Below are 20,355 nucleotides of genomic sequence, written 5' to 3' on the forward strand. Positions count from 1 at the left end.
CCATTATAGGTGTCTGGGTGAATAATTTGTTTATCAGATTCTGATCAACAGGATCTTTGATTGATATGTGGACATAACCCTCACAATATTGTAACTCCATCAAACGTGTTCAGTTAAGGACCAGTTTTATGAATCATCTCCATATGCTCTCTATCACCTTCTCTCCATTAGTCTGTCTGTAGATTAGTTATAACAACTAATAACTGATATCTAAATAGCACTGAAATCTGATTGAATATTAGAAATGTAATTATGAAAATGTGGCAGTGATGATCTGTGTGTTACAATACAAAACAGATGATGTTGGTCTATTTCTACTTGACTACTTGACTAACTCATTAAACGAAGTTTTGGATGGCCTTCAAAGTTTCCTGAGCACATCTTGTGGAATTATTCTCACAGGGGCTAAATACCTATATTTCAAGTGATTATGTTATAATGATGCTTGATGTTAACTCTACTGTTAACCAGGGGTTTCTGTTGAAAGAGTGATATGCTATGTTAATCTTGCATGGATCAATCCTTGTTCAAAACCTCCTCTGGCAACTCTAACTCCGTCTTTGCTATTTTGATGATTGCATTACTGCTGCTTCTCGTATGCGATTTTATCTTTATCACCTCAAATTCACTTGATCCATTTCTGACACCTTTCCCTTTTCTGCAGTCCTCTCTCTCCATTTCTGGAGACAAGCTACCCACCATTGACTCCCACAGCTCTCTCAACTACACCTTCTCTTACTCTGTTGCCAACCTGGTGAAGGCAGAGGGCAGTGAGGTGAAATGTGAGGACCAAGGGAATTCTATCTCTTCTGTTTGGAAAAAGGGCAGGGGAGAGCAGGAAATGGAGGACAGGTGAGAGAGGACACTACCTTGTATGAAACACTGCCATGTTAGATGAAAATGAAGAATACCAGAATTCCTCCAATTAAAATTCTTGAGTTCAGATGCAGCAAAGACTGAGAAAAATAAGAGAAAGGAATGGTGCCCTATTTTCATCTAACATGGCAGTGTTTCATACAAGGTAGTGTCCTCTCTCACCTGTCCTCCATTTCCTGCTCTCCCCTGCCCTTTTTCCAAACAGAAGAGATAGAATTCCCTTGGTCCTCACATTTCACCTCACTGCCCTCTGCCTTCACCAGGTTGGCAAATTCCAATGGTACTTATCCTCTTGTTCCTTTCCAGAAGAGATATGAGCAGAATTAGGCCTCTTGGCCCAATTGAGTCTGCTCCACCATTCAAATCATGGCTGATGTATTCTTTTCCTTTGAAACGCACTTCCTGCTTTCTGATTGGACATGACTCACTGGCTCACCCACCCCTCCTCCTGCACTAGGCTTTCCCTTGCAACTGTAGGAGATGCAACTCTTGGCCAAACACTAACCTTCACCACTATTTGGAGACCTAAAGAGCCCTTCCAGGTGAAGCAGAGGTTTATGTGCCCTTCCTCCAAGATCATTGATTGCATTTAGTACTCTCGACATGGCCTCTTCTACATTAATGAGACCAAAACAGACAAAGCAATAGTTTTGTAGTGCATGCACACTCCTTCCACAATGCCATTTTGTGTTTCCAATTTAAATTCACTTCCCATTCTCACAATGACTTGCGTCCTCAACCTTCCAGCCTTCTCCGGTGCAACAGTGAGGCTAAATGCAAATTAGGGTAGGTAGTTTTCCAATTTCTGTCATTCCATATTCCGCTTTGCCTCCACAGATGCTGCTTGACCCATTGAGATCCTCCAGTAGTTTGCTTTATACTGCATCATCATATGCAAAGTTAAAAGAAGCATGTTTGCAATCTTGTTGGTCTTTCCAAGCTTTTACCCACCATCTTCCTCTCTGTCTGTAAAATATATCAGCAACTATGCAAACTGTCTGCTTTTGAACATTTTGTGTGCATACTTGGAGTTTCCAATGCAGATGCCAGTAACATTGTCAGATTGCCTGTGATAGTTTGAAACCACCTACACAACAACAATTTAATGTTAGTGATATATACACTGTCAGAATATTGTGCAATGTGAAGTAAGAGAAAAATGCTTCATTTTGGAATGAAAAACTACTGAACAAGAATCACATGATTATGCACAATTCAACTTTGCACAGTAAAACCCCTGGTATGTGGTCCCTATGCACATTGGTAGATGCTGGATAAGTGAATTTTCCGGTTGCTTGAGATTGCATGGTGAGTTAATTGCAAGGCACACCAATTTTAAACCAGTATTTTTTTACCTCTTTATTTGCCACAATTTCTTTGCTGGTTGCTTGAATTCCGGATAACAGGAGTTTTATTGTACATTTCCAATCAGTTAAGTGGGATGTATTCCTTCATAGACAAGAAGCACACATCAGAAAATATGTCTGCAACTCTGTAACATTTATTATTCAGGAAATGTGCATAAGACCTACAGATCCACATTTTTACATTTATCATCTTTCAGTATGTTTTGCTGTAGTTTGGAATATAATATTTTGCATTTGCATATCAGAATATTTAAAGTCAATCCAGTATGGTCTGATTCCTTGTGCATTTCCAAACGATCACTGCCTATGATCAAGTGCACACGAAGATGACTAGGCTTCTTCAGAGACTCGACTTCCATAATGCAAACTCCATCAGTTTGCTTTCAGTCAGAGATTTGGTTGATCTGATGGTGACAGGCCTGAGGAAATGTCACGTCTGGTTTCTTTTCTTGTGAGCAATCTGTATCTGCTTGTTTCTTGCTCATCTATATGGCAGCAAGTGTTACACCAGTGGTAAATTAAAGTTAATGGTTATCATATTTGTCACCGAGTAATTTTAGGTCACCTCTGCACATATTTGCACATTAGCATCAATATTATTGTGCAGCAGGTATTCCAACACAGAAATGTACGTGTAAACAAAAACTGAAAATATCCCTCCCGGAATGGAAAGCACTGTACTTAATTGCAAAACCTTTAACAGTTGGAGGGTTAGCATGTCAAGTGCAAATTTCAGACTCTTTTTGCAGGTAGCCTTAAAATATATGGGGAGCACATGGAGCTATGCCAGCTACGTAGGTAAATTAAATTCTTACTGTAAAACATCTTAAGTTTTGGATTTTCTATAAAACAAAAAAAAGTAATTGGTTGTAAATTTTACATATTGTAGACTCTCTAAATATGGTGGCATATTCGTGATTTACATTGCAGGTACTAAACCATTTACAAGATGGAATAAGGTTCAGAAGAAGCTGCAGAAATAACATCAACTCCAATGAGAAAGGAGGTAGAGTTTACTTTCATGCTGCTTGGTGCACTATAAACTCAGGCCTGTCCTACCAGAAAATACTTCATCTTTGTCTCTATGTAGGCAAATGGATAGATACATGGATGGAAGAGGTCTGGAGGGTTATGGAATGAGAACAGGTCAATGGGGCTAGTGGAGTGGTGGTCAGCACTGACTAGAAGGGTTGAATGGCCTGTTTTCTGTTCTGTAGCATTCTATGGTTCTAACTTTGAGTTCTTTTTATCTCAGTTGTACTTTATGAAATACTAGAGGATTTTATCATGAAGTGAGTTTTTTCTGAGAGAACAGCATGGCTAGTCCTGCCTTGGATTCTTAGACCATACTTTGAATGAGCTAACAGCTATGGTCCCATGTGCTAGTGCTCAAACCATGTTTAGGATAATATTTCTGATTTATGCTGTTATTGCCACTGAAAGGTAGATAGATGCATTGAAAAGTTACAGACACATATGCCAAGGCTAATTACAAATGCAAAGGGGATAAGTTGGCAAAGAGCAGCAGCTTGAGCACCACCATCTAGAAAAAGAGTTGTTAAATTGGTTGAGAAAGATAAACACAGATTCATACTTCAGTGTTACAGAGGCAGGGCCAACAAATGTCATGAAAAATTACTAACACATATATTGGAAATAAATTAATTGCTAATGTCAAAGTCATGAACAATGTACTAGACAGGGCTGTTACAGTTAACAAAAAGGTGGACGAAGTTCAGGTCGGAGAAATACAGTAGCCAAGAAATGTTACGTTTAAAATTTAAATTTAGACATACAAAATGGTATCAGGCCCTTTAGGCCAACAAACCCATGTCACCCAATTACACCCAATTAACCTACACCCCCGGTACATTTTGAACATGAGAGGAAATCGGAGCCCCCGAGGAAAACCCACGCAGCCACAGGGAGAATGTACAAACTCCTTTCAGACAGCAAATCCTGATCCCTGTTGCTGGTGCTTAATAGAGTCGTGCTAACTGCTAACCATCCCACCTCTGCTCACCAATATTTTTAAATCCATTTAATCCAGAACAATACTGACATTATTCTTTTAAAATGTGTCTGTGCACAGACATAGAATCAGTGAAATACACCACAAAAACAGTTCCTTTTCCCCACCTACTCTGGGTCAACCATCCAGCACCCACTTTAATACTAATCTTACCTAAGCCATCTTATTCTCCCTACATTCCCAGCAACTGTCCCCTACATCCTACCACCCGTCTACACTTGGGGGTAAATATACAGTGATCATTTAATTCAACATGATTTTGGAATGTGGGAGAATTCTGGAGAACCTTGAGGAAAGCCATGCAGTCACAGAGTGAACCCTGACAGCATCAAAGGTCAAGATTAAACCTGGATCACTGGGACTGTGAGGCAGCAACTCTTTGAATTGTGCTAACGTGCCCCTCAAGCTTCTTCCTTTAGCTTGGCTTCGCGGATGAAGATTTATGGAGGGGTAATGTCCACGTCAGCTGCAGGCTCGTTTGTGGCTGACAAGTCCGATGAGGGACAGGCAGACACGGTTGCAGCGGTTGCAGGGGAAAATTGGTTGGTTGGGGTTGGGTGTTGGGATTTTCCTCCTTTGTCTTTTGTCAGTGAGGTGGGCTCTGCGGTCTTCTTCAAAGGAGGTTGCTGCCCGCCGAACTGTGAGGCGCCAAGATGCACGGTTTCAGGTGATATCAGCCCACTGGCGGTGGTCAATGTGGCAGGCATCAAGAGATTTCTTTAGGCAGTCCTTGTACCTCTTCTTTGGTGCACCTCTGTCACGGTGGCCAGTGGAGAGCTCGCTATATAACACGATCTTGGGAAGGCGATGGTCCTCCATTCTGGAGACGTGACCTACCCAGCGCAGTTGGATCTTCAGCAGCGTGGATTCGATGCTGTCGGCCTCTGCCATCTCGAGTACTTCGATGTTAGGGATGAATTCGCTCCAATGAATGTTGAGGATGGAGCGGAGATAATGCTGGTGGAAGCGTTCTAGGAGCCATACATGATGCTGGTAGAGGACCCATGATTCGGAGCCAAACAGGAGTGTGGGTATGACAACGGCTCTGTATACGCTAATCTTTGTGAGGTTTTCCAGTTGGTTGTTTTTCCAGACTCTTTTGTGTAGTCTTCCAAAGGCGCTATTTGCCTTGGCGAGTCTGTTGTCTATCTTGTTGTCGATCCTTGCATCCGATGAAATGGTGCAGCCGAGATAGGTAAACTGGTTGACCGTTTTGAGTTTTGTGTGCCCGATGGAGATGTGGTGGGGGTGGTAGTCATGGTGGGGAGCTGGCTGATGGAGGACCTCTTCGTGCTTTCTTCAGATCATTCTCTTCAGCATTTTAGGCTAGTTTAAAAAATAGCAGTAGGCATGCCTATTATATTGGTGACTGGTTACCATTTGGTACCTTTTGATAACCTGAATATGGCTTGTCACTTATCTTTTAAGGTTGTGGCACAGTTACCGTAGCTGTTAGCACAACACTGTTTCAGTGTCAACTGGTGCTATCTGCGAGGAATTTGTACGCTCACCCTGTGTCTGCATGTCTGGCTTCCTCCCACCCTTCAAAAACATACTGGGGATGTAGGTTAATTTGGGAGTAATTGACTGATATGGGCTCTTGGGTAGAAAAGATCTGTGACTGTGCTGTATATCTAAATTTAAACCATCCACATGCTCCATCTGAAGATTTTTATATGAACCTATTCTTTGTTGTTTCCTTTAGTTTTCTGTTCGAGCAATTGGATTCCGAGTAGCACGTTCCCAATTTTCAAATATTCCAATGACCTCGAGAACACTTGAGAAAGGCCAGATGAACAGGAAAGGCCTACATCAGTTATTTAGCCTATTTTAGCATGAACAGTACAATTAATTTTGGACCGGAGTTTGTACTTGTGCACAAAGTTAAAATGTCAAAATTCGTTGTCACTACCAAGAAAATCCTAGAATGCCTACATGCACAATTAAGTGGTGAAATCCAGAAATTCCTTTACTGCAATATTCAGAAATCAATCTGAAAACAATAAAACGGGAAGTTATGTTTCAGTAGGATTAAAAATATTATCCCTATAGATAAACTCTATTTTTTGTGATATTTCAGTTTCTGCTTTCAGTGATATGCTTATTTGAGTTTTTATTTGTTTTCCATAAAACATTTGAAAAATCAATTTCATTTGTGTATTTTCCCTCCTGGTGTGCCAACTGAGAAGTCTTCAGTGCTGCTGCTAGATGGCAGAAGGTCCATGGGACTGACAAATATCAGGAAATAGTGTCAAGGAAGATGACATCCATGCCTAATTGTGTAGTTATAAAATTCAAATAAAAGTTTTTACACTTTCTCTAATCTAAGTGTCTGTGGGGATGAGTGCTGAGACTCCCGTTGTTTGTAATATACAAGCTCTATATGAGTTGGATGAAAAAAGGTAAGTGGGTGCATTGGTAGGTTTGCAGATGACACAAAGATTAGTGGAGGTCAAATCAAGTCAAGTCATGTTTACTTATCATTTATACCATGCTCTCAATACCACAGAACATATTCACATAAACATAAGTTAGAATAGAAGTTAAATACATTAAAATATTACAATCTGAAGATGTATAGAGTAAAAGTCCATGGTACACTTGTGATGCACTGTGGTGACAGCAAGCAGACACAAGATTCGAAAGACAGAACAACAGGCTTTATTCTACTTAAAGTCTTCTGCTGTAGTTAGCTGCAACTCCGTGTGACTGATCTCAATGGGCCGGATGTGCCTTATATCCTGGCGGATGATTGGCAGCTGACTGGGTGGGGCTTGATCCATTCAGGTCAGCTGATTGACAGCCGATCAGGTGTGGTCTGTCCTCCCGTGATCTTCCTGCAGGTACACAGGTTTCCGCCTGCAGTAGGCTAGTGGTATATCACCACAACACTATCCATGTATGTTCTTGGAATTCAGGAGTCTGATGGCTTGGGGGAAAGAACAGTTGCCCAATCTGGATGTAAGGGCCTGAGTGGTGTGGTACCTCCTACCAGGTGGCAGAAGGGAGAACAGTTTACATGAGGGGGGTGTGGAGTCCTTCACAATTTTTATTGCCTTTAACCTGTATCGAGTGTTGTAGATGTCCTTCATGGTAGGAAGAGAGCCCCAAAGTTATGGACAATAATATAACAGGATAAAGATCAGTTCCAAATATGGGAAGAAAAATGAGAAATAGTGTTTACTCTGGCCAAGTGCTAGGTGTTGCATGTTGGATGTCAAATGTACAGGGAAGTATGCAGTTTTTGGGAGGACTCTTAAAAGAACTAAGAGATCAGAAAGATCTCAGAGTCCTGATTCATGCAAGTACATGAGGTGACAAAGAAGGGATATGACATGCTTGCCTTCATTGTGCAGAGCATTGAGCATAAGAGTAAGGAAGCCATGATGCAGCTATATACATCTTTGGATAGGCCACATTTGGAATAACGTATGCAATCACAGGAAGGAATATAGAGACTTTGGAAAGGGTAGAGAAGTCTCAGGTTGTTGCTTGGATGAGAAGGAGAGGTTGGACACATGGATTATTTTCTCTGAGTGTCGAAGGCTGAGGGGAGCCCTCATAGTTTTATAAAGTTTTGAGAGGAAAATACACGTTAGACATTTCCCTGCAGGAATTGAGTTACAGGGAAGGGTTAAACAGGTAGAGACTTTAATCCCTGATGCACAGAAGAATGAGGGAAGATTTGATAGAGGTATTTAAAATTAGGAGGGGGATAGCTAGGCTTTTTTCCACTGAGTGTGGGTGAGATACAAACCAGAGTGAAAGGGATAAAGTTTAAGGGGAACATGAGAGGGAACTTCACACAGAGAGTGGTGGGAGGGTGGAACGAGCTGCCAATTGAGGTGGTGAATGCGGGGTCAATTTTAACATTTACAAAGAATTTGGACAGATACATGGATGGGAGAGGTATGGAGGGCTATGCACTTGGTACAGGTCAGTGGGTCTAGGCAAAAAAAATGGTTTGGCATAATCTAGAAGTGCCGAAGCAGTTGGTTTCTGAGCTATAATGTTCTATGGTTCTGTTCTGAATCTTTTCTCATCTAGAAGACCTGCATTGAAAGTATGGGGTGGGAGTTTAAAGGAGATTTGTGTGCAAGATTTTTACAATGAGAGTAGTAAGTGTTTAGAAGGCACTGACATGGGGGAGTTGTGGAAGCAAATTGGACAGCAGTATTTAAGAGGCTTTTAGATAAATGCATGAATATGTAAGGATTAGAGGGAAATGTTTCATGTGCAAGCATCAGAGTTTTATTTTAATTTGCGTATCATGTTTGGCGCAGGCCTTGTGGGTTGAAGGATCTATTCCTGCACTGCACTATTCTATGTTCTTTGTTTAATACATGAACTCTGAAATAATGCATCCTATTTTCCCTTGAGATGGCCATAATTTACAGGTTTAAAGTCACTCTGGCCATGATCTTGTTCTGCGTCACTACGTCCACTTCGAGGATTTATTGAATTTTACCCCCACAGTTTCAATCCTGCAAAACTTATCTATTGGGCATCCTGTTACAATATTACAGAGCTCTTAATGGAGTCATAGGACCCTTTGGCCGACCATTCGCCACTATTCCTATTTATCAGTCCTAGACCCATAGCTTCTTGTGCCTTGGAGATTCAAGATTGCATCCACTCAAAGGGCTCGTTAGAATATTCATTTTATTCATTATTTTTGAAGGTATAATAGACACTCTTAAAAAACACATGCTGTTGAATTAAAGCAAAATCTTTTCCTAGGCAACAAAGAAAACATGACTTTGGTAAACGTAGAAATCTGGAAATTCAATGCACGATCGCTGCAATAAGATGTGTTGCAAATTATTGCATGAAACATGCCTTCAAGACAATTGCCTTTAAAAAGCCATGCTGTCTAAAATCTGCACAAATAATGAGCTTTTATGGCTTTGCAGCCATATTGAAAGATTCTACAGTGCAATGCTGCAGACTGTAGGCAGCTTCCAGAACCCCGAACCCTAATGCATCATTTAGATGAATTTTTATTTTCTCGCTTATTTCAAGCTCAGTGCTCAGCTTTTTCACGTTGAGTGTGGCTGCCAACCCATTCTTTCCCCTGTCATTAGTTCTGCATTTCAGATTCATTTGGGTCTGGTGGATACACATTTTGATATAAGTAAAAAAAGAGGAAGATTTACTCTTCATAATTCTTTCTTATCATAATGAAAAATAGATTCCAATCGTGTAAACATAAAGGTGTTTTTATAATTGCATTGACCCAAGTTAATTACTAATTCATATATTAAAAGCAATTGTATTTTTTTTCCACATTTTTGCTGTCCATATGGATTTTAAGATGCCTTGTTTTAACATAGGCCCATATTTTCTGTTAAAATTCTCAACTCAGACTCTATTTCATAAATCAAAATGCTACAAAGCAAACTAGATTTCCAAGTATTGCAATGACTAGAGTGATATGGTTTTGTTTACATTTAGTCTGTTAAATAAAAATGCAGTGGGTTGGAGGTTACATGGCTGCACACACTAGATCAGGGAAATAAATTAATTTCAACCCTCAAAATGTAGCAGGCATAAGTCATTCTCAGCATCACATGGTTAATTCATGTCTGAGACTGTAATTATGCCATCTGCAGACTTGCAGAGGAGGATTGACAGCCAGACAGTAATGGTTAAAATATTAATCAGGCAAGAGTCAATTCTTTAAAACGTTACCTTCAAAATCTGTGCAAATTCAGAGAAAATTTAAAATAACTGATAAGAAATGTTTTCAGCAAAAGATTCTAGGTGGATAAGAACATGTATTAAGTACATGGTGCAGTGTTTAGTTATCAGATTTCTTCAGCATATTTCTTCAGTACATTTTGATCATTTCTTCTTGTTTGCTATGATTCTACATTGAAGCAGAGCATCAATCCTTTGGCCTTTCTCTGCTGGAAGCACTTTGTGTTTGCTGTTAAGAGCCTGTTCTTGACTGCCCCTTTAAATTTGTCCCCTTCCATATTCACTCGAACATCCTTACCTAAACTGTGAAGCAATTGTTGAAGAAAATGTATTCACGGGATTCAAAGCTCCAAGATTGAACAGAGACAAAAGCAATGATTATCCCTTGGTAAAGCTATTCTCTTTTCTGTGATTATTTCAGTGTTTTAACATCATACATGACTGCATATAGCATTTAAAAAAAACATTTAAACTCCTGAAAGTCTGGGTTGAGGGCAGTGATCTACCTTATTGCTTGTTACTTCGACAACACAGCACATCAGTCTTAATTGCAAAGAAATCCTGACGACTTTCAATAATTTAGTAGAGTGATGGTGACAGAAAGTAAAAAAAAATAAACAAACATGGAAGGTTTCCATGTTGTCAAAGCCAGGTTCCCAGAATAGGATATGGAAGAGCTTACTGATGAAATATTGGAAGAAACGAATGGTCTTTTTGGTGACACAGAACACCATCGCCTGTAATGGAAGGTAATTAGCCCAGCAATCCATCTGCATCCAGATATCACACAGGATCAAATAAAAATCTGTAAACACGCAACAATATGGAAATAAAATGTGGGAAACCTGTGATGTTACTATATTTAAAAATAGATGCAATTTTTTAAAAACCTACTGATAATTTCACTGAAAATTGACTTCTTGAAAACGGACACAACACATATAAATGGTGGAGAAATGAACTATTTTGTATTGACTCAGAAATATGAATATTATCAATTCACATAGCCAAACATATGGTCTTGTAATATTTGTAATTTTTAAAAAGATTTTTTTATCTTTCAATCTTTTTATTAAGTTTTATAGAACAAGCACACATTGTATGGAGGATACAAGGTTACCAAATATGAAGAATATAAGTACATTTCAAAAATAAGACAATCGTGATCTACCCCTTCCCATACAATGTGGTCAGAATGACAAAAATAAAAGAACCCTAATCCCTAACCGAAAAAACCTGGGATGTTTTGACATAAAATTAAAGATGATATAGTTCTACTGGATCTATAAAACATTGCTAACTGAAGGAAAAACCATGTACATAAATAAATACGTTGAATGATTAAGACAAACTTATTTAATGAGCACGATAATAGTTCAGAAAAGAACTCCAGATTTTATGAAAATCAGTGTTAGGATACAATGTGCAACACCTGATCGTTTAGAAATTAAAGCAAGACATTACAGGACATAACCACTGAGTACTAGTGTGTGGAACAGAATCTTTCCATCTGAATAGGATAGCTCTTTGTGCCATAAGAGTTGTAAATAGAATGACTTGACAATCAGATGAAGAAAATAGCTCGTTAATGTCATCTGACACTCCAAATAGAACTGTTAAAGGATTAGGTTCAAGATTGATATGTAATATTATTGACCAAACACAAAAAAATCTCCCTCCATTAAGGTTCAAGAACTCGACAAGACAAGAACATATGTATCAAGGTTGCTTCTCTGTTGTTACATGTCATATTGGGGATTTAGATCAGGAAATATACAGGATAAGTTTGCAAGGTAATATTGTAATATTCATAATAAATGCATGGACTTGTAATATTTGGGAAGAATTAAATCATAGAAGACCCAGAATGCATCAAGAAATAGAGTAAACCTGGAATTACGACATTATAAAAAAGCAATATGAATCGTGTTTATCATGCCTCCATTCCTTCAAATGTTCCATTCGAAGAACTAAGTGCACTAATATCTATTAAATTGCATAATGATAGAATATAAACATGGATAGGTGTATTTACAAACTGACCATTCTACTCAATTTACCAAAGAAAATAAATAGTTTGAAATCTTCAAGATAATAGAATGTACTAAAAATGATTCATACGTATATTTGATCAATAACCAACTAAATTTTAAGCCAAGAATGTAGACTCCTGGAATTATAAATTTGTTCCAGCACTGAAGGAAAAATTTTACCCATTAAGTCATCTCTTCATTGTGTAATACAATCAAACTTATTCCCCACTTTCCCTTCCTCCCCCAAATCACCTTTAACCAATTAAACACTTTCAAGGAATATTTTCTGGGTCAAAGGTTGTTCCTTGTGATTTTTCACCAACCATATTTAATTTGTACCTTCTGGTAATGGACCTTCCTTAAATGAGAACAGTTTCTATTTATTTACCCTCCCTAATTAATAAACAGTCTGTATAGTTCTGTCAAATCTCTCCTCAATGAGAACAATTGCAGATTCCCTCATTTGTCCTTCATGTTGAAATCTCTGAACATGCAGACCATTCTCACCAGTCTTTTCTGCACCATCTTTTTGACATAAGAAAGTACAATAATCAGAAATTGATTGCAATAGTCTAGTTGTAGTTAATCAGCTCCTTCAACAAACCTGTTTCCCATTGTAACCCATCTCTTTTTTATGATGCCAAGGGTTCCATATGTTCTATTACGTCCATAGCCATTCTACTACTAATAAAGGATCTATGTACACAAGCATGTATTGTTTCATCTTGTATTCATATGTGTGAGTTCTTAGACAACACATATATGAATGAAAAGTTCTTTACTTGAGAGATGATGTTAGCAGCACCATGAGGCTGCAAGCATCCATACAGATCTAACATGCTGCAGTCTCCTGCTCTGTGTCAGCCCCTGCTGGCAGTCAAGTATAATCAAATGGGAGCTATAATCCTTAAGGCCTTGCTAGTAGCCATGCAAACTTGATCACTATCATTACATCTCCCTTTCTTAAAACAAAAGTAACTTACTTTTTCTTATTTTTATTTTTTAAAACTTTATCTATTCATTCAAAAAACAAATAATATATGACATATGCAGCAATTAAACATAAACATGAACATTTTTTTTATATTTAGAAAAAAAAAAGAAGAGAACCCTCCCCCCCTCAGCCAACTCTCCTAAGGAGAGCCATAAAGAAAGAAAAAAGAAAGAATATTAAAGAAAAAGTTAAATATACAAGTAACTTACTTTTAACTAATATTTTTTTTCATATAACTCTGCAATTTTAACTTTAGCCAGAATCAGACACACACAAGGTAAAGACTTTTTTTTTCTTCTTTGGCTTGGCTTCACGGACGAAGATTTATGGAGGGGGTAAAAAGTCCACGTCAGCTGCAGGCTCGTTTGTGGCTGACAAGTCCGATGCGGGACAGGCAGACACGGTTGCAGCGGTTGCAGGGGAAAATTGGTGGGTTGGGGTTGGGTGTTGGGTTTTTCCTCCTTTGCCTTTTGTCAGTGAGGTGGGCTCTGCGGTCTTCTTCAAAGGAGGTTGCTGCCCGCCAAACTGTGAGGCGCCAAGATGCACGGTTTGAGGCGTTATCAGCCCACTGGCGGTGGTCAATGTGGCAGGCACCAAGAGATTTCTTTAGGCAGTCCTTGTACCTTTTCTTTGGTGCACCTCTGTCACGGTGGCCAGTGGAGAGCTCGCCATATAACACGATCTTGGGAAGGCGATGGTCCTCCATTCTGGAGACGTGACCCATCAAGCGCAGCTGGATCTTCAGCAGCGTGGACTCGATGCTGTCGACCTCTGCCATCTCGAGTACTTCGACGTTAGGGATGTAAGCGCTCCAATGGATGTTGAGGATGGAGCGGAGACAACGCTGGTGGAAGCATTCTAGGAGCCGTAGGTGGTGCCGGTAGAGGACCCATGATTCGGAGCCGAACAGGAGTGTGGGTATGACAACGGCTCTGTATACGCTTATCTTTGTGAGGTTTTTCAGTTGGTTGTTTTTCCAGACTCTTTTGTGTAGTCTTCCAAAGGCGCTATTTGCCTTGGCGAGTCTGTTGTCTATCTTATTGTCGATCCTTGCATCTGATGAAATGGTGCAGCTGAGATAGGTAAACTGGTTGACCGTTTTGAGTTTTGTGTGCCCGATGGAGATGTGGGGGGGCTGGTAATCATGGTGGGGAGCTGGCTGATGGAGGACCTCAGTTTTCTTCAGGCTGACTTCCAGGCCAAACATTTTGGCAGTTTCCGCAAAGCAGGACGTCAAGCGCTGAAGAGCTGGCTCTGAATGGGCAACTAAAGCGGCATCGTCTGCAAAGAGTAGTTCACGGACAAGTTTCTCTTGTGTCTTGGTGTGAGCTTGCAGGCGCCTCAATTGAAGAGACTGCCATCCGTGCGGTACCGGATGTAAACAGCGTCTTCATTGTTGGGGTCTTTCATGGCTTGGTTCAGCATCATGCTGAAGAAGATTGAAAAGAGGGTTGGTGCCAGAACACAGCCTTGCTTCACGCCATTGTTAATGGAGAAGGGTTCAGAGAGCTCATTGCTGTATCTGACCCGACCTTGTTGGTTTTCGTGCAGTTGGATAATCATGTTGAGGAACTTTGGGGGACATCCGATGCGCTCTAGTATTTGCCAAAGCCCTTTCCTGCTCACGGTGTCGAAGGCTTTAGTGAGGTCAACAAAGGTGATGTAGAGTCCTTTGTTTTGTTCTCTGCATTTTTCTTGGAGCTGTCTGAGGGCAAAGACCATGTCAGTAGTTCCTCTGTTTGCGCGAAAGCCGCACTGTGATTCTGGGAGAATATTCTCGGCGACACTAGGTATTATTCTATTTAGTAGAATCCTAGCGAAGATTTTGCCTGCAATGGAGAGCAACGTGATTCCCCTGTAGTTTGAGCAGTCTGATTTCTCGCCTTTGTTTTTGTACAGGGTGATGATGGTGGCATCACGAAGATCCTGAGGCAGTTTACCTTGGTCCCAACAAAGCTTGAAAAACTCATGCAGTTTGGCATGCAGAGTTTTGCCGCCAGCCTTCCAGACTTCTTGGGGGGATTCCATCCATACCTGCTGCTTTGCCACTTTTCAGTTGTTCGATTGCCTTATATGTCTCATCCAGGGTGGGAACCTCATTCAGCTCTAGCCTTAGGGGCTGTTGAGGGAGCTGGAGCAGGGCGGAATCTTGGACTGAGTGGTTGGCACTGAAAAGAGATTGGAAGTGTTCTGACCATCGGTTGAGGATGGAGATCTTGTCGCTGAGGAGGACTTTGCCGTCTGAGCTGCGCAGCGGGCTTTGGACTTGGGGTGAGGGGCCGTACACAGCCTTTAGAGCCTCGTAGAAACCCCTGAAGTCGCCAATGTCCGCGCTGAGCTGGGTTCGTTTGGCGAGGCTAGTCCACCACTCATTTTGGATCTCCCGGAGTTTGCGCTGAAGATGGCAGCATGCGCGATTGAAGGCTTGTTTCTTCTCTGGACAGGACGGCTTTGTAAGGTGAGCCTGGTGGGCAGCTCGCTTCTTTGCCAGCAGCTCCTGGATTTCCTGGCTGTTTTCGTCAAACCAGTCCTTGTTTTTCCTGGAGGAGAAGCCCAGTACCTCTTCAGTGGATTGCAGTATGGTAGTCTTCAACTGATCCCAGAGGGTTTCAGGGGACGGGTCTGTGAGGCGGGTTGCATCGTCGAGCTTTGCTTTGAGGTTTGCCTGGAAGTTTCCTCTCGCTTCGTCTGACTGCAGGTTTCCAACATTGAACCTCTTTCTGGGGGCTTTATTGTTCCTGGGCTTTGGTTTGAAGTGAAGGTTGAGCTTGCAGCGAACCAGCCGGTGGTCAGTGTGGCATTCCGCACTAGGCATGACCCTGGTGTGGAGCACATCTCGTTTGTCACTTTCTCGCACCAGGATGTAGTCCAGGAGGTGCCAGTGTTTGGATCGGGGATGCATCCAGGTGGTCTTAAGGCTGTCCCTCTGCTGAAAAAGGGTGTTTGTAATGACAAGCCGCTGTTCTGCGCAGAGCTCCAACAGGAGGCGCCCATTGTCGTTGCACTTGCCGACGCCATGCTTGCCCAGGATTCCTGGCCAGGTTTCTGAGTCTTTGCCGACACGAGCGTTGAAGTCGTCCAGGATGACAACCTTGTCGGCTGTAGGGGTGCGTTGGATGAGGTTGCGCAGGTCGGTGTAGAACTTGTCCTTTTCTGCTGGTTCCGCCTGGAGGGTTGGAGCATAGACACTGATGTTGCTTCGGTCTGAGGAGCAAGGGGGAGACGGCGGCCCCAGTCCGGGCACAGGGAGAGCAGCAGCGGCCCCGGCCCCGGTCCGGGCGAAGGGTAGACGGCGGCGGCCCCGATACGGGCAGGAGCAAGGGGGAGACGGCGGCCCCGGCCTCGGCCGAGTGAGACAGGCGGAGGCCCCGGTCCGGACAGGGAATGGGAGGCGGCGGCCCCAGTCCAGGCACAGGGAGAGCAGCAGCGGCCCCGGCCCCGGTCCGGGCGAAGGGTAGACGGCGGCGGCCTCGATCCGGGCAGGATCAAGGGGGAGACGGCGGCCCCAGCCTCGGTCGAGTGGGGCAGGGGGAGGCCCCGATCCGGGCAGAGAGTGGGAGGCGGCGGCCCCAGTCCAGACACAGGGTGAGCTGCGGCGGCCTCGGCCCCGGTCCGGGCAGTATGGACCGACCTAGGAGGGGAGGCAGGCCCCTCCAGCCCGGGTAAGAAACCTGCATAGGAGAAGGCCACTCCGATATAAAACCTACGACCCAAGGACCTCGCTGCCACGTCCCAGCTTGCTTGGCCACGGCACACGAACCATGGGTGTAAAGGGTGGGGCCAGTACTGCGCGCACTGCACTCCACCTAAAAGCTCCTTTGCGCAGGCCCGAGGACAGGTCCACGTCCTCCCCCTCTACGTCCTCCCCCTCCACGTCCTCCCCCTCCACGTCCTCCCCCTCCACGTCCTTCCCCTCCACGTCCTCTCCCTCCACGCCTTCCCCCTCAAAAGATGCTCACAAACTCAAGCTAGCATGCTGGAACATCAGAACCATGCTAGACAAGGCTGACAGCCACCGACCTGAACGTCGGTCTGCCCTCATTGCACATGAACTCCTCAGACTTGACATCGACATAGCCGCTCTCAGTGAAGTCCGCCTGGCAGATGTAGGCAGCCTCCAAGAACGCGGCGCGGGCTACACACTCTACTGGTCTGGCAAGCCTTCGGATGAACGACGCCTATCTGGTGTAGGCTTCATGGTCAAGAGCTTCATTGCCTCCAAACTCGAAAACCTTCCGACAGGCCTCTCGGACCGAATCATGTCCATGCGACTCCCCCTTCAGAACAAGCGTCACATCACCCTCATCAGGTAAAGACTGTACAACAGGCTTTAATCCACAAAGACTTCCACACAGCCAGGCTGGCTGTAGCTGCAGTAAGACTTCGGGAGGCCGGGGCAGGCTTATATCCTGGAGGATGATTGACACCAGACCGGGTGGGGCTTGATCCATTCAGGCCGACTGATTGACAGCCATCCAGGTGTTGTCCTGTCCCTTTACACTCCTGCAGATACAGAGGTTGCCCCCTGCAGTAGGCTTGTGGTGTACCACCACACTTACATTTTCATTATTATCCACATTGTTAACATTTTTTAAACGTGTTTTGTGTGTTCACCTTTACATACACTAAAACTTGAAGAGCGAATAAGATAGCACTACTTCATTTTATAGCAGGAGTCTTTAAATTTGCTCAATGTGTCTCTTAGGAGGATTCACATGTCTTGACAATCTCCTGATTAATTGTCCTTGAATCTTCTCAGCTGTGTATTCCGGTTGTTCAACAGTATCTGTCTTTCCATCTGCTGTGACAGGTCCCATTTGAAGATCTTGATGATTTCTTCGCAGAACAGCACCATCTATCTGAATGGTGTATGATCTTGGTTGGACAAAGGACAGTTCCCTTCTGAGTCCATAAGTTTGTTTTGTCTTTTAGCCTTACTTGGTCACCAGTGTAGAATTCCGCTAGGTTTTTTGTTCCTCTGTCAAAGTAATACTTTTGCTTTTTTTTCTGTTGTTCTTTGAACTTCTTCACCTTCTCCCCCTCTTTTGTTTTTAGGAGGTTCTCCTGAATGAGAAGGTTTGATCTTATCCTATGTCCCACAAAGAGTTGTGCTGGTGACATACCACACTCGAGCGGTGTTGTGTGGTTTAGTAGCATGGTCTGGTAGAAGTCTGTTGCTCTGTCTTTTGCCTTGTTTATCAGTCTTTTCACTGTCTGTACTGATTTTTCCACTAGACTATTGGACTTTGGAAAATGAGGACTTGATGTGGTGTGTTCAAAGTCCCACTCTTTGGCAAACTGTCAGAACTTTAAATTGCAAAACTGGGGTCCATTGTCTGTGAAGACCTCGCTTGCCATGCCGTGTTTGGAGAATCTGGATTTATACCTGTTATCACAGCATCTGCAGTGGTGGTGTTCAGTTTACACACTTCTGGATACAGGGAGTAATAGTGTGTGATTACAAGATAGCCCTTCCCTTGACATTCAAATAGGTCAGCGGCTACCTTCTGGTAAAGTCTGCATGGTGCTGGGTGTGGCTTTCGTGGTTCTGCGGGATTGCTTGCTTGATAGTTTGAGCATATTGTACAGTTTGACACTTCATTTGTTATATCATTGTTGATTCTTGGCCAGTACATCACCTCTCATGCTCTTTTCTTACACTTTTTGATTCCGAGATGTCCTTCATGGATCTTTTTTAGCATCTCTTTTCTCAGTCTCTTTGGGATAAGGATCTTGCTTCCTTTGTAGATGATGTCTTCAACCACTGATAGTTCCACCCTGCAGTTCCAGTACTCTGAAACGTCAGGTGAGCAGTCCTGCTTCATGTTGGGCCATCCATCCAAGATTTTTTTTCTCTGTTGTTTCAGTATTACATCTTTGTTTGTCTCTGACTTTATGAGCTCCATTTTTGCATCTGATATGGGCAGTGCACTTGTGATCATGTCCACGAAGGCATTCACGTCTTCATCCATTTTGGTGGTTGTGGGCTTGTGGTGGTACACCACTGGTCTACTGCAAAGGGGCAACCTCTATACCTGCAGGAAAGTAAGGGGAAAGGACAACACCTGGCCGGGCTGTCAATCAGTTGGCCTGAAGGTATCAAGCACCTCCGGTTGGGTGTCAATCACCCTCCGGGATATAATCCTCCGCTGGCCGCCCGAAATCTCACTCAGAGTTACTGCAGCTACAGCCAGCCTGGCTCTGTGGAAGTCTTTGTGGATTAAAGCTTGTTGTAGAGTCTTTACCTTGTGTGTGTCTGATTCTGTCTAACAGCGCACCACAGGGCTCTCTCGCATCAAAGCTCTATACAACGTGTCTGCTGTGTACATTAGCTTACCCAGAGTGTACACTACATTGTGTATAGCGTTGCAGCCTAATCATCATTCTTTGTATTCTAAGTGGAAATTCATTTAATGGCTTTTGGAACAATGCAATCAATGGCTTATGGTCAGTCTCTACACTCATTGGGAGTGTCAGGACACAAACTGATGAAATTTTTCACAGGCGTATGTGATGCTGAGCAGCTCCTTTTCAATTTGAGCGTATCGCATCTCTGCGTTTGTCATTGAGCGTGATGCATATGCAATGTGTTGCCAGTCATCATATTTTTGCAAAAGAACTGCACCGAGCCCACTATGTGATGAGTCTGATGATATCTTGATGCGTCTCGCTGGGTTGTAAAACCTCAGAACTGATTCCTCTGTGAGCAGTTTCTTTAGTTCCCTCCATGACTTTTCATGGTCATGATCCCACTCCCATTCAATCTTCTTTTCTGTCCGTCTTCTCAATGGAGCCATCTTTTCTGAGGGGTTGCATATGAATTTACCCATAGAGTTGACCATTCCATTAAACCTCTGTACATTCATTTTGCATTGTGGCCTTGGCATGTTCCCAATGGCAGACACCTTTCTGGGATCTGGTCTGATGCCCTCACTCCCAATAATATCTCCTACAAATGTTACTTCTGTCACCCCGAGCTGGCATTTCTCTCTATTTAGCTTCAGGTTTGCTTTCCTTGTTGCTTCCAGCACTTTCCTTAGTCTCTCATCATGATCTATTCTCGTGGTACCCCATACTATGATGTCGTCCATTGAGGGATCAACTCTGTCCAGGTGCTCATAGACCATATGGATAGTTTTGTGATACATTTCAGGAGCTGAGGCAATTCTGAATGGTCACCTTAGGAATCTGTATCTGCCAAATGGACTATTGAACATGCACAGTCTTGAACTTGCTTCTTCCAATTTCACTGTCAAAATCCTGATGATGCATCTAACTTGCTGAAAAACTTTGTATTTGCAAACTGTGACATGATTTCTTCATGTGTTCTCTCATTATTGCTCTGTTTTGATC

Source organism: Narcine bancroftii, chromosome 1 (genome assembly GCF_036971445.1).
Source record: "Narcine bancroftii isolate sNarBan1 chromosome 1, sNarBan1.hap1, whole genome shotgun sequence".
NCBI lineage: Eukaryota > Metazoa > Chordata > Chondrichthyes > Torpediniformes > Narcinidae > Narcine > Narcine bancroftii.